Genomic DNA, 15,297 nt, shown 5'->3' with positions numbered 1-15,297 from the left:
AGGTCTCGGAGGGAGACGGTATCCTGTCGACCATCGGGGTGCTCAACATATGCATAGTGCGGGTTTGAGTGCAGAAACTGGATCCTCTCTACCAGGGAATCGGTCTTATGGGTCCGAACGTGTTTCCGGAGGAGAACCGGACCCGGTGTCATCAGCCAGGGTGGGAGCGAGGCCCCTGAGGTAGTCCCCCTAGGGAAGATAAACAAGCGGTCATGAAGAGTCTGGTTTGTGGCCGTGCAAAGGAGGGACCTAATAGCATGGAGCACATCGGGGAGGACTTACTGCCTGTGGGAAACCGGGAGATTCCTGGACCGCAGGGTCAGTAGGACGGTCTTCCAGATCATCGCGTTCTCCCTCTCCACCTGTCCTTTTCCCCTGGGGTTATAACTGGTAGTCCTGCTCGAGGCGATGCCCTTACTGAGCAGGTACTGACGCAGTTCGACGCTCATGAATGACGAAGCCCTGTCACTGTGGACGTAGTTGGGGAAACCAAACAGGGTGAAGACACTGTGCAGGGCTCTGATAACAGTGGGGGTGGTCATATCGGGGCACGGGATGGCAAACGGGAAACGGGAGAACTCATCAATAATATTGAGCAAGTAGGTATTGCGATTATTCGAGGGGAGGGGCCCTTTGAAATCGATACTGAGGCATTCAAAGGGTCGGGACGCCTTCACCAGATGGGCCTTATCTGGTCGATTGAAGTGCGGTTTACACTCCGCACAGATTTGGCAGTCCCTGATTACAGCTTTGACCTCCTCATTAGAGTAGGGCAGGTTGCGGGCCTTGATATAATGGGCGAGCCGGGTGACCCCCGGGTGGCAGAGGTCGTCGTGGATAGCCCAGAGTTGGTCCTCTTGTGCACTGGTGCATGTGCCGCGGGACAGAGCATCTGGGGACTCGTTGAGCTTCCCAGGACAATATACTATATCGCAATTATAGTTGGAAAGTTCGATTCTCCACCTCACGATCTTATCGTTCTTGATTTTGCCCCGCTGCGTATTGTCGAACATGAAGGCTACCGATCGTTGGTCGGTGACGAGGGTAAACCTCCTACCAGCGAGGTAGTGCCTCCAGTGCCGCACGACTTCCACGATGGCTTGAGCCTCTTTTTCGGCCGAGGAGTGTCGAACTTCAGAGGCGGTAAGGGTGCGTGAAAAAAATGCAACCGGTCTGCCTGCTTGATTGAGAGTGGCGGCAAGAGCGACCTCTGATGCGTTGCTCTCCACCTGAAAGGGGACAGACTCATCCACCGCGCGCATCGCGGCTTTGGCAATGTCCGCCTTGATGCAGTTGAAGGCCTGGCGGGCCTCGGCTGCCAGAGGGAAAAGGGTGGCCTTAAATAGTGGGCGGGCTTTGTCCGCATACTGGGGGACCCACTGGGCGTAGTAGGAAAAAAATCCAAGGCACCTCTTGAGGGCCTTGGGACAGTGAGGGTGAGGGAGTTGCAGGAGGGGGTGCAGATGGTCAGGGTCGGGCCCTAGGACTCCGTTTTCCACGACGTAGCCGAGGATGGCTAGCCTGGTGGTGCGGAAAACGCATTTCTCCTTATTATAGGTGAGATTAAGTTTTTGGGCGGTTTGGAGAAATCGGTAGAGGTTGGCGTCAAGGTCCTGCTGATCATGGCCGCAGATGGTGACGTTGTCCAAGTACGGAAACATGGCCCGCAGCCCGTACTGGTCCACCATTCAGTCCATTGCTCGTTGGAACACCAAAACCCCATTTGTGACTCCAAAAGGGACCTGGAGGAAATGAAAAAGGTGGCCGTCTGCCTCAAACGGCGTGTAGTGGCGATCCTCCGGACGGATTGGGAGCTGGTGGTATGCAGACTTCAGATCCACCATGGAGAACATGCGGTAGTGAGCGATCTGATTGACCATGTCTACAATCCGGGGAAGGGCGTACGCATCAAGTTGCGTAAACCGGTTAATGGTCTGGCTGTAATCAACCACCACCCGGAGCTTCTTGACGACCACCACCTGAGCTCTCCAGGGGCTATTGCTGGCCTCTATGACTCCTTCCCGCAAGAGACGCAGGACCTCAGACCTAATAAATATTCTGTCCTGCATGCTATATCGCCTGCTGCGAGTGGCTCCTGGCTTGCAATCAGCGGTGAGATTAGCGAAGAGGGAAGGAGAGTCGACTTTCAGAGTGGCTAGGCTGCACACAGTGAGTGGGGGCAGGAGTCCGCCAAAGCTAAGCATCAGGCTCTTGAGATTACATTGAATATCGAGCCCTAAAAGGAGGGGGGCGCAGAGGTCTGGGAGCACGTACAGCTGGAAATTAGTGTACTCAGCGTCCTGTACCACTAAGGTTACCGTAGTGCACCCTCGGATTTGTACCGAGTGCGACCCGGAGGCGAGGGAAATTGTTTGTTGCGCCAGGAATATCGGGAGCGAGCAGCGGCTTACCAGATCCAGGTGGATGAAACTCTCGGTGCTCCCGGAGTCGAACAGGCAAGGTGTCTCATATCCGTTAACCCGGATGGCCATCATTGAGCTCTTGAGGTGCTTGTGTCGCGACTGGTCCAAGGTGACTGCGCTGAGTTGAGGGTAACCGGCGGCGTGGTCGGCTGTGCTGCGGCGGCCCCCCAGTGACTGTCCGAGCAGGTCGTACGCGTCGAGTGGAGTAGCAGATGGCATCCAGCGTGGCGGCCCCCGTTGGTCAAGTGACTCCCCGGGGCGCTGGCGTCGAGTAGTGAGAATATGTCGCGCGTAGACACGCTCGAGGATTGCGAGAGTGGCGGTATATGAGGTGGCCTCTTCGAGTTGCACAGAAATGCGGTGACTCACCCGTGCATGGAGGAGACTCAATTTTTGTTCGGCCGTGATGGATGGTGTCGACGACGCGGCAAGGTAGGCCTTGAAACACCGCAGCCAGTGTGAAAAAATTTCCTTCGCCTCCGCGGCCTGTGGATCGAGCTCCAGTCTGTCAGGTTTGAGGGCTGACTCTATAATCGTTTTTGTTCAGATAGTTAATTAAATTGATGCGACCATCAATTCACTCAAGGACTCGTGTCAGGGTAAAATAGTGGTTTTAATTAACTATCAACTTTGCCTGCCTGCGACTGGTACATACTGAGGACAGTCTCACAGGCCAGCCACTCTTATACTCCTCCAAAGGGGCGGAGCCATGGGCTGAGCCCATACATGCTCCAACCTCCTCCAACATCTACTCCTGTGGGTGAAGCCATACAATGGCCCACAGATAAAACCCACAGGGTTAATAACATAGAACATAACTGATGAATTAACTATATTTACAAACATAGAACATAACTGGTGAATTAACTGTATTTACATTCACCACAACCACTTCTTAAGGATTCCCTTCAGTGTCACTTGTGGGGTCTCGGTCTTCCAACGAGAGATGGACCGAATTGTTGATCGGTACGGTTTATGGGCCACATTCCCGTACCTCGATACTGTCACCATCTGCGGCCACGACCAGCAGGACCACGACACCAATCTCCGAAAATTCTTCCAGTCCGCAAAAATCCTTAACCTCACGTATAACCATCCTCGGCTATGTAGTGCGTAATGGAGTTATAGGCCCCGACCCTGAATGCATGTGCCCCCTTACGGAGTTCCCCCTCCCGCACTGCTCCAAGGCCCTGAAGCGCTGCCTAGGTTTTTTTTCCTACTATGCCCAGTGGGTCCCCAACTATGCGGACAAGGCCCGTCCACTGATCCAATCTACAGTTTTTCAACTGTCGATAGAGGCCCGCCAGGCCTTCAGCCGCATCAAAGCAGACATTGCAAAGGCCACGATGCATGCCATCGACGAGACCCTCCCCTTCCATGTCGAGAGCGATGCGTCCGACGTAGCTCTGGCGGCCACCCTCAACCAAGCGGGCTGACCCGTAGCCATCTTCTCACGCACCCTCCACGCCTACGAAATCCGCCATTCCTCAGTCGAAAAGGAGGCCCAGGACATAGTAGAAGCTGTGTGACATTGGAGGCATTACCTGACCGGCAGGAGATTCACTCTCCTCATTGACCAACGGTCAGTTTCTTTCATGTTCGATAATGCACAGCGGACCAAGATAAAAAACGACAAGATCTTACGGTGGAGGATCGAACTCTCCACCTACAACTATGAGATCTTGTATCGTCCCGGGAAGCTAAACGAGCCTCCTGATGCCCTATTCCGCGGCACATGTGCCAACTCACAAGTGGACCACCTCTGAGCCCTCCACAAGGACCTCTGCCACCCGGGGGGGTCACTCGATTTTTCCACTTCATCAAGACCCGCAACCTGCCCTACTCCATCGAGGAGGTCAGGACAGCCATCAGGAATTGCCAAATCTGCGCGGAGTGCAAGCCGCACTTCTACAGGCCAGAGAAAGTGCACCTGATAAAGACTTCCAGTCCCTTTGAACGCCTCAGTATGGATTTCAAAGGCCCCCTCCCCTCCACCGACCGCAACATATACTTCCTGAACGTGATTGACGAGTACTCCCGGTTCCCATTCGCCATCCCCTGCCCTGACATGACCGCAACCACCGTCATAAAAGCCCTCCATAGTATCTTTACGCTGTTCGGTTTCCCCGCCTACATACACAGAGATAAGGGGTCCTCCTTTATGAGCGACAAACTGCGTCAATTCCTGCTCAGCAAGGGCATTGCCTCGAGCAGGACGACCAGTTACAACCCCCGGGGAAACAGACAGGTAGCGAGGGAGAATGGAACGGTCTGGAAGACCGTCCTACTGGCCCTGCGGTCCAGGAATCTCCCAGTCTCCCGCTGGCAGGAAGTCCTCCCAGATGCCCTCCACTCCATCCAGTCACTGCTCTGTACCACGACCAACCAAACACTTCACAAACGTCTCCTTGTCTTCCCCAGGAAGTCCTCCTCTGGGACCTCGCTCGTGACCTGGCTGGCAGCTCCCGGACCCATCCTGCTCCGAAAACACGTGTGGGCGCACAAATCGGACCCATTGGTCGAGAGGGTCCATCTCCTCCACGCTAACCCTCAGTACGCCTATGTGGCGTACCCCGACGGCTGACAGGATACGGTCTCCCTACGGGACCTGGCGCCCGCTGGATCCCTACACACACCCCTGCCACCAGTCCCACTCTCCCTCCCACCGGCGCACCCCACAGCCGCCCCCTTCCCAGGTGGATCGGTTCTTCCACTGGCCCCGTCTAGGCCCTCCCGCCCACCAGCACACCCCACAGCCGCCCCCTTCCCAGGACAGTCGGTCCTTCCACCGGCCCCGTCTAGGCCCTCCCGCCCACCAGCGCACCCCACAGCCGCCCCCTTCCCAGGACAGTCGGTCCTTCCACCGGCCCCGTCTAGGGGTGATGAAGCTGCCACAGAAGCCGAAACCACACTCCCGGACTCACAGACGTCTGAACCTCCAACGGCATCACCACCAAAGCTACAACGATCACAGGCGACGATCAGGGCCCCCGATCGACTAATTGCTTCATTTTGAAATGTACATTACTGTTGTAAATAGTTAAGATGTAATAAGGCAAAATGCTGTACTGAGTTATTACGGTACCTTCATAACTGTAACTTCTGCCACTTTACCACGCTGTAATATGAAGCCACCACCCCCGCCGGACACTTTTTAAACAGGGGTTGAATGTGGTAGTCTGTGTTAGAAGGATTACGGTACCTGGTAATGCCGGAATACCATTGGTGGAGAATATACTTGTTCCGATTGGTTAAGCCTGTATGTTAGCTCCGCCCTGCAAGCTGGGGTATAAGAGCTCGTACCGCCCCAGCAGCTTTCTTCTGTACCTGCGCTACTGGGCGAAACATCTAGCGTATTAAAGCCTTCAATTGTCTCCAATCTTGCTTCTGGAGTTATTGATCGTGCATCACTTACTTGGTCTGGCCGATACCTAATTCCAGACAGCAATGTGGTTTACTCTTAACTCTCCATTGAAATTACCGAGCAAACCACTCAATTCAAGGGAAATTAGGGATGGGCAACAAATGTTGACCTTGCCAGCGCCACCTACATTGCATAAAAGGATTGTTAAAAAAAGTAAGGTCATCTGACTTCACCTTGTTTCAAAGCAGATTGTCCATTCTCCATTTTGTTTCACATGTAAATTTATAAATCGATGTGTGTAACTGCACAGGTGTGATGAGTTACAGCTGTTCCTTGGTATAATTCCAGCAGGCGAGATCAAAAAAATATGGGGAGTCATTCCACTTGCTCCCATCACTTGAAGCCACGTCTCAGATTTCTCACCCTCACTTCTGGGATATCCCTTTAAAAGTGGTGGTGCTTTGATGCATCTGCCTGAATGTGAATGGGCACATTAAAATAAGGTGCAAATGAGAGGAATATGTGAAATAATTGAATAAATGGTGCTAATATACAGGGTTACTATAGGGTGCAGAGGTTGGGCATTTAGAATTTAAATGATCTATTCTTTTGCAAAGTAATTGTTTTGAGAAAAAATAAACTTTTCTTTGGTAGCAGGAAAGGAGACTACACCTCTGGGGGAGCATCAGACTTGGAACAGGGATTTCCTCCCTCCTTCCGGACAGGCTGAAATTCCATCAATGTCCTGCCAAATTTGTTAGAAACTGAGCTTGGAAAAACATCTGGAATCAAAAGTAAATATGTGATGGGTGGAAAACCTAAGCTGCCAAAGTTGCACTGTAGGGACTGGGAGGAAAGTGGCTTCAGGATTATTTCCATTGCAGTAAGTTGCAGTTGTGTTGTCAATCTTGGGACTTTGAAATTCAGGGGTGTGAGGTTGTTCCTGAAGTATCAAAGATTATGTGTGGGATTCTCCGATAATGGGGCTAAGTGTTGATGCCGTCGTAAACGCCAGAGCGTTTTACGACAGCGTCATCTGGCCCCTGGGAGCAGTGATCCTGCGCCACACAGGGGGCCAGCACAGCACTGGAGCGCTTCACGCAGCTCCAGCTGCCGATACGAGCACCAGCACAGCATGCGCGTGGGTTGCTGTCTCCGCGCCGTCCCCCGGGCAATATGGAGCAGCCCTACAGGGGCCCGGCACGGAGGAATATAGGCGTCCCCCGCAATTAGCCCGCCCGCTGATCGGTTGGCCCCGATTGCGGGCCTGGCTAACGTGGAGGACCCCCTGGAATTGGATCCCCCCTCTCCCCACCAGGGCGGCCGCCGCAGCCAGAATGGCGAGGTCCCACCGGGTAGGACCACACACGAGCAACGCTGGCGGGAGTCGGCTGAACTCGGCGGGCCCTGCGATGTGCCAGGGCCGCTCAGCGGCCGCGGTCGCCCCCCCCACCCCCGTCACGGACAATGGGCACCGCCATCCTCCTCTCCTCCCCAGGCCATGTGCGACAAATGGGCACCGCCATTTTGTAATCCCCAGGATCTCCGGACGCCGCCACCTTGTCCACCCCGCAGCACATGGACACCAACGGTGTTCCAGGACCTCAACTCAACGGCCGCCCCACTACCCGACGATCAACCATGGCTCGCCTCCATGGCAATCGACCAGTCCCGACCACATAATCTGACCAACTCATCCACCTGCGTGAAAGTCAACGGCCATGGGACCTCCTGCCCACTGGACTCCGGGTGCACCGAGAGCTTTGTACACCCAAATACGGTAAGGTGCTGCTCCCTTAAGGTACACCCTACCAATCAAAGTATCTCCCTGGCCTTCGGATCCCTTCGCGTAGTGATCCAAGGGTACTGCACGGTAACCTTTGCAGTCCAAGGCGTAGAGTTCTACGGCTTTCACCTATACATCCTCCCTAACCTCTGCGCTGCACTTATCCTCGGCCTGGACTTCCAGTGCAACCTCCAGAGCCTGACCCTTAAATTCGGCAGACCCTTACCACCCCTCACTGTGTACGGCCTCGCGACCCTAAAGGTCGATCCTCCTTCCCTCTTTGCCAATCTAACTCCAGATTGCAAACCCATTGCCACTAGGAGCAGATGGTACAGCACCCAGGATAAGGCCTTCATCAGGTCCGAGGTCCAGCGATTGCTTCGGGAAGGCGTCACCGAGGCCAGCAACAGCCCCTGGAGAGCTCAAGTGGCAGTGGTTAAATCTGGGGAGAAAAACCGAATGGTCGTGGATTACAGCCAGACCATCAACAGGTACACGCAGCTCGACGCGTACCCCCTCCCACGCATATCTGACATGGTTAACCAGATTGCACAGTACCGGGTCTTCTCAACGGTGGACCTGAAATCCGCTTACCATCAGCTCCCCATCCGTAAATCGGACCATCCATACACCGCCTTCGAGGCAGACGGCCGGCTATATCACTTTCTTAGGGTCTCCTTTAGTGTCACCAATGGGGTTTCGGTCTTTCAAAGGGAGATGGACCGAATGGTCAACCAGTACGGTTTGCGGGCCACGTTTCCGTACCTAGACAATGTGACCATCTGCGGCCATGACCAGCAGGACCATGACGCTAACCTCGCTAAATTTCTCCACACCGCCACTCTCCTCAACCTCACGTATAACAAGGAGAAGTGTGTGTTCTGCACAAACCGCTTATCCATCATCGGCTATGTGGTCCAGAACGGAGTTCTGGGGCCTGATCCCAACCGCATGCACCCCATCATGGAGCTCCCCCTCCTCCACTGCCCCGCGGCCCACAAACGCTGCCTGGGGTTCTTCACATATTATGCGCAGTGGGTCCCAAACTATGGGGACAAGGCCCGCCCACTCATACAGTCCACTCATTTCCCCCTGACGGCCGAGGCCAAACAGGCTTTCGCCTGGATCAGAGCTGATATTGCAAAAGCTGGAATGCACGCTGTAGACAAAACACTTCCTTTTCAAGTAGAAAGCGACGCATCGGACGTCGCCCTTGCCGCCATCCGCAACCAGGCAGGCAGGCCCATGGCATTCTTTTCCCACACCCTCCATGCCTCTGAAATTCGGCACTCATCCGTCGAAAAAGAGGCCCAGGCTATCGTTGAGGCTGTGCGACATTGGAGGCATAACCTGGCCGGCAGGAGATTCACTCTCCTCACTGACCAACGGTTGGTAGCCTTCATGTTCAACAACACACAGCGGGGCAAGATCAAAAATGATAAAACCTTGCGGTGGAGAATCGAGCTCTCCACCTATAATTACGAGATTAAGTATCGCCCCGGCAAACTCAACGAGCCCCCAGATGCCCTATCCCAAGGTACATGTGCCAGCGCACAAGTAGACCGATTCCGGACCCAGCACGACAGCCTTTGTCACCCAGGGGTCACTCGGTTGTACCATTTCATTAAGGCACAAAATTTGCCCTACTCTGTCGAGGAAGTAAGGACAATCACCAAGGACTGCCAGGTCTGTGCGGAGTGCAAGCCACACTTCTAACGGCCGGATCGCGCGCGCCTGGTGAAGGCCTCCCGCCCCTTTGAATTCCTCAGCGTGGATTTCACAGGCCTCCTCCGATCGACACACATATTTTCTCAGTGTGATCGATGAATACTCCCGGTTTCCCTTCGCCATCCCATGCCCCGACATGACGTCTGCCACCGTCATTAAAGCCCTTAATTCTATCTTCACTCTGTTCGGCTTCCCCGCCTACATCCACAGTGACAGGGAATCCTCATTCATGAGTGATGAGCTACGTCAGTTCCTGCTCAGCAGGGGTAGCGCCTCCAGCAGAACGATGAGCTACAACCCCCGGGGAAACGGACAGGTAGAAAGGGAGAATGGGACGGTATGGAGGGCCGTCCAGCTGGCCCTGCGGTCCAGGAATCTCCCGGCCTCCCGCTGGCAAGAGGTCCTCTCTGATGCACTACATTCCATTCACTCATTACTCTGCACTGCCACGAACAGTACACCACATGAACTTCTTTTCGCCTTCCCCAGGAAGTCCACATCCGGGGTATCGCTCCCAACTTGGCTTACAGCTCCGGGAACCGTGCTTCTCCGTAGACATGTGCAGTTGCACAAGGCGGATCCGTTGGTGGAAAGGGTGCACCTGCTCCACGCAAACCCCCAGTACGCCTACGTGGCGTTCCCCGACGGCCGCCAGGATACCGTCTCCCTCAGGGACCTGGCACCAGCAGGTACCACCCCCACACCACCCCTGTCGCCCCCGGCGCCACCCTCCCCTCCCCTGCCACCCCCAACACCCCCCCCCCCCCCCCTAGGACCGTCCGTCCACCCACTGCCCACCCCCATTGATGAAGAGGATTTTGGCACGCTCCCGGAGTCAACTTCGACCACGACAGCACCAACATCGCCGTCACCGCTTCGTCGATCTCAAAGAACCATCAAGGCACCGGACCGGCTGAACTTCTGACCAGCCCACCGGATGACCAGAGACATTTTCTTTACTGCTCTGTAAATATAAAAATTTCTAATTGTATATAGTTATCCACCACCCCCGCTGGACTCAATTTTAACAGGGGGTGAATGTGGTAAACCACTGTGTTCTGATATTAGAGATTGTACGGTAGAACCTGCACTACAGGTTCACCTGGGGCCCCTGCATACTAGCTCCGTCCAGGAGGCGGGTTATACATATGCGTGGCCTCCAGCTCGCAGCCATTTCACCAGCTGCTGTGGGAGGCCACACATCTGATACTAATAAAGCCTCAGTTTGGATTCAACTTCGTCACCAGTCAAATTGATCGTGCCTTGCGCAGGAGAGTCTCCTAGTCAGCCACGCTTGATGTGGAGTGGCGTCCCTAAGGTATAAGCCCCTCATGATGGACGAGCAACCTGTTCCAGGAATTACTAGCTGTGTCACAGATGAAAGTTTGCCTTTGCACACAATTGGGTTTGGGAATTTCATAAAATAAAATGCACTGGAGGGTGCAGAGGAGATTCACCAGGATGTTGCTTGGGCTTGAGCATTTCAGCTATGGAGGAAGGCTAACTATGCTGGGATTGTTTTCCTTCGAGCAGAGAAGGCTGGAGTGGGGTGGGGGGGGGGGGGGTAATGATCAAAGTGTACAAAATTAGAATGGACACAGATAGGAAGGATTTTTTCCTCTTAGTAAAGGGATCAATAACCAGGAGGCATAGAGTTAAGGTGGGGGCAGGAGGTTCAGAGGGGATTTAAGGAAAAAAGTTTTCACTCAGAGGGTGGAGGGAATCTGGAACTCACTGCCTGAAAGGGTTCTAGAGGCGCTTACCCTCACAGCATTTAAGAAGCATTTAGATGAGCATGTGAAATGCTATAGTATACAAGGCTATGGAATAAATGTGAAAAATTGCCTCTTCTTCTAAAATACATCTGGGATGAATTGCTAACAAAATAAATCATGGATGTGAGCATTTCTTGCAAGGCCAGCAATTGTTGCCCATCCAAACAAAGAACAAAGAACAGTACAGCATAGGAACAGGGGGCTGGATTCTCCGCACCCGACACCGAAATCACAGCCGGCGCCGGGGCAGAGAATCCATTTCCCCATGCAGAATCGGGACCGCCGTCAGTTCCCTGATTCACCGGGCCCCCTAAAAGCAGCATACTCTCTCGCCACATATCACCTACCCACGGCCATTCCTGGAGACCTGCCCTGCCATTCTCCACCCCCGACCGGCTGAAGTCCCGATGGAGTGGACCTAACATGGTCCTGCCGGTCAGGATACTAGCGTGGCGGCTGCAGACTCAGGATTTTAGCATATGTCTCCAGGGCTCTGATTTTAACTTTTGAGCAGTTTTTCCATTTGAAAATAAATCATGCAGTGCATGGTGAAGAAAGGAATGCAACCCAGGAAGAAAGTAAAGGAGAGACATGGTCAAAAATGTTTGAGTCATCCATGAAGAGAGTGCAAGACAATGAAAATGAGAGGAAACAGAGAAAAGAATAGAATTACAGAAAGAGGAGAGGAAATGTGAGAGCGTGACTTCAGACTGCGAAGATGGTTACTTTGGGGATTGGGTGGTGGGAAGGTATCAGAATTCCCTGTTGGGATGTCTCCCCAGCACTGTTTCACCTCTGGTCAAGATTCCCGGCTTGGGCTGCCCATTGGAATCAGCAGCTCATTCCATTGAAGCAAGCAACCAATCGATCTAATTAACATCCCAGTCAGGGGACATTATCTCACCCCGACTAAACCTTTCCAGACTTAGATGGGTCTGCCGCTAAATCTAGGGCCCAGGTACTATGAAGAGATGGTCTCCTGACACCAGAGCCAAGGGCCATTGAAGCTTCTCCTAAAAGCTCTAATTATGGAGTTGTTTGGCTTAAATAACAGCAGTCTTGGCCATAATCGTCCCTGCGGAAGGGTTTCCCTTCCACACTAATGGGAGTGTGCTCCGGGCATTCTTTCTTTCTCTATGCTCAGCCCCTATCTGAGAGCCCCTCGATATTAAGTGCCCTCACATTCACCTCCCCCCCCTCAACAGTGCCCATCTCTCTAGAGTTGCTGCCTAGAACTGTAGGCTCTCTCATTGGACATCCCATAAAGTGATAACACCCACTGTCCTTAATTAGGGTTACCAGATTTTCAAAAGTCAAAACCGGGATCAAAAGGCTTTGGGAAGGAGTGGCGCTGTGATGATGCACACGTTGGTCAACCAATGTCAAGTGTCTGGGGGAAGGGAAGTTGAAGGTCGGGAGTCATGAGATGATGTCTACCAGAACATTTCCGGCCAGATTTTGCAACCCCTTTAAGACATTCAATTATTGAAAACCTCAGTTACAAACTGTTATAATCTGCCTGCTTATCATTGGCTGGGGACTAATGACAATCCCACAATCCTGTGGGAGTATGAGCTTCCCCAATGAGGGGGGCGGAGAAATCATTAGCAGACTCCCTGTATAAATAAAGCTGGCCAGTTTGGAACCAGCAGGAAGGAGTAAGCAGCAAGTGAGGTTACTACTACTACTACTACTACTACTACTACTACTACTACTACTACTACTACTACTACTACTACTACTACTACTACTACTACTACTACTACTGCTGCTGCTGCTGCTGCTGCTGCTACTGCTGCTGCTGCTGCTGCTGCTGCTGATGATGATGATGCTGATGCTGCTGCTGAATTTAGTGGGGCAGCATTTTAACCTAACCCCGTCCACGATAGTCCAACGTTACCAGTTTAATACTGCTGAGAGGACCCCAGGAGAATCCCTTGCCGACTTTCTATCCAGGCTACCCAGAATTGCGGAGTACTGTGACTATGGTGAGACCTTGTCAGAAATGTTGAGCGACCGTTTGGTTTGCAGTATTAGCAATGCGGCCACCCAGAGAAAGTTGTTAGTTGAGCCAACATTGACTTTTCAACAGGCCATTCAAATAGTATTGTCCCGAGAGAGCGCAGAACAAGGAGTGCAGGAGCTATAGGGAATGGAAGTGCATGCCTTGGGGCGCAACCCCTTCCATCCGAAAAGGTCCCCCCGCATTCCTGCGGTACCTTGGGCGAGACGATGTCCGGGTCGACGCCAGTGGCTGTCGGACATTCCTCCCCGAAGGGAGCCTTCTCCAGAACCAATGGATGAGGAGCCATGTCCGTGTCAGACTTGTAGGCGCCGACCCCGTCACGGACGCCGGTCCTGGGGGCGGCCGTCGTTCCGACAGAAACTGGGACCAGCCCAGGGGCCATACCTTCCATGTGGATGAACCTGCGGCGACTACTCCTGAGGACGTGGAGACGGAGGACAATTGCCTGCGGCTGCATTGTGTGGCAGCTCCCCGTGTGGCCCCCATTAAGGTGCCAGTACAGGTCAATGGTCACCCGCTTGAGATGGAGTTGGACACTGGCGCAGCGGTCTCTGTGATCGCCCAGAGGACATTCGACCGCATCAAACAGGGTATACAGACCCTTGCATTAATCGACACACAGGCCAGGTTGGCCACCTACATGGGGGAACCATTGGACATTGCAGGAACTACGATGACCCCTGTTTATGGATGCCAGGAGGGGCATTGCCCACTTATCGTGGTGCGCGGCCATGGGCCCAGCCTGTTGGGTTGGGACTGGTTGCGCCATTTGCGCTTGCAGTGGCAGCACATCCTCCAAACAGTTTCTGGAGGGTTGACTGAGGTGCTAGGACGATACCCAGACGTATTCCAGCCCGGTTTGGGGAAAATAAAAGTGGCCGTAGCATGTATCCAAGTCGAACCAGGAGCCATGCCGCGCTATTTCCGGGCGTGCCCGGTGCTTTACGTCTTGCTTGAGAAGGTAGAAGGGGAGCTCACTCGTTTGGAAACTTTGGGTATTATCAGGCCCATCCGTTTTGCTGACTGGGCAGCACCAATTGTACCTGTAATGAAGCCAGATGCCACAGTCCGCTTGTGCGGCGACTATAAACTTACAGTGAATACGGCTTCCCAACTCGACCGATATCCAATGCCTCGCATAGAGGATCTCTACGCAAAGCTTGCAGGTGGACTCTCATTCACAAAATTAGATATTAGTCACGCCTATCTACAGTTGGAGCTGGACCCTGCCTCCTGACCATATGTAACGATTAATACACATCGGGGCCTGTATGAATATACACATTTGCCCTTTGGTGTATCCTCTGCCTGCGTTATTTTTCAATGCGTTATGGAGGGCACTTTGAGAGGTTTACTGCGTGTCGCTGTCTACTTAGATGATGTTTTGATCACAGGGACGTCGGAGCAGGAACATTTGGAAAATCTGGAGGCTGTCCTTAGATGCTTTTCGGAGGCTGGAGTCCGTTTCGTCGCACCAAGTGCGTCTTTCAGGCGAAGGAAGTAGTCTACCTGGGTTATCGGGTGGACCGTGAAGGTTTGCACCCCGTCGCAGAGAATGTGCGCGCGATTCAACAGGCCCCCGCCCCGACTGACACTTCGCATCTTCGTTCTTTTCTCGGCCTCGTAAACTATTACGGGAAGTTCCTCCCCAATCTGGCAACTACGCTGGCCCCGTTGCATCGTCTGCGAAAGAAAAATCACACCTGGGTTTGGGGTCAGCCACAAGAAACCGCTTTCCGGTGGGTGAAACAACAATTGTCGTTGTCTGGGTTACTAACCCACTATGTTCCTGGAAAGCCTTTGCTCGTCACATGTGATGCATCCCCGTATGGTATTGGGGCCGTCCTGTCTCACAAGATGGAGGACGGGTCCGAGCGGCTGATAGCTTTCGCCTCCCGCACATTGACTGCAGCGGAAAAAAAGTACGCGCAGATCGAGAAGGAGGGCCTGGCAGTGGTCTTTGCGGTGAAACGTTTCCACTAGTACGTGTATGGCCGCCACTTCTCTATCGTGACTGATCATAAGCCTCTGCTGGGACTTTTCAGAGAAGATAAGCCAATACCGCCCATTGCTTCCGCACGGATCCAGCGCTGGGCTTTGTTGCTCGCTGCATACGAGTAGTCTCTGGAGCACAAACCAGGAACGCAGATAGCGAATCCCAACGCACTGAGCCGATTGCCTTTATCGACCGGCCC

The sequence above is a fragment of the Scyliorhinus torazame genome, chromosome 11 (assembly GCF_047496885.1).
Source record: "Scyliorhinus torazame isolate Kashiwa2021f chromosome 11, sScyTor2.1, whole genome shotgun sequence".
Classification (NCBI taxonomy): domain Eukaryota; kingdom Metazoa; phylum Chordata; class Chondrichthyes; order Carcharhiniformes; family Scyliorhinidae; genus Scyliorhinus; species Scyliorhinus torazame.
The sequence above is the reverse complement of the archived record's forward strand: the minus strand, read 5'-3'. Positions refer to the sequence as shown.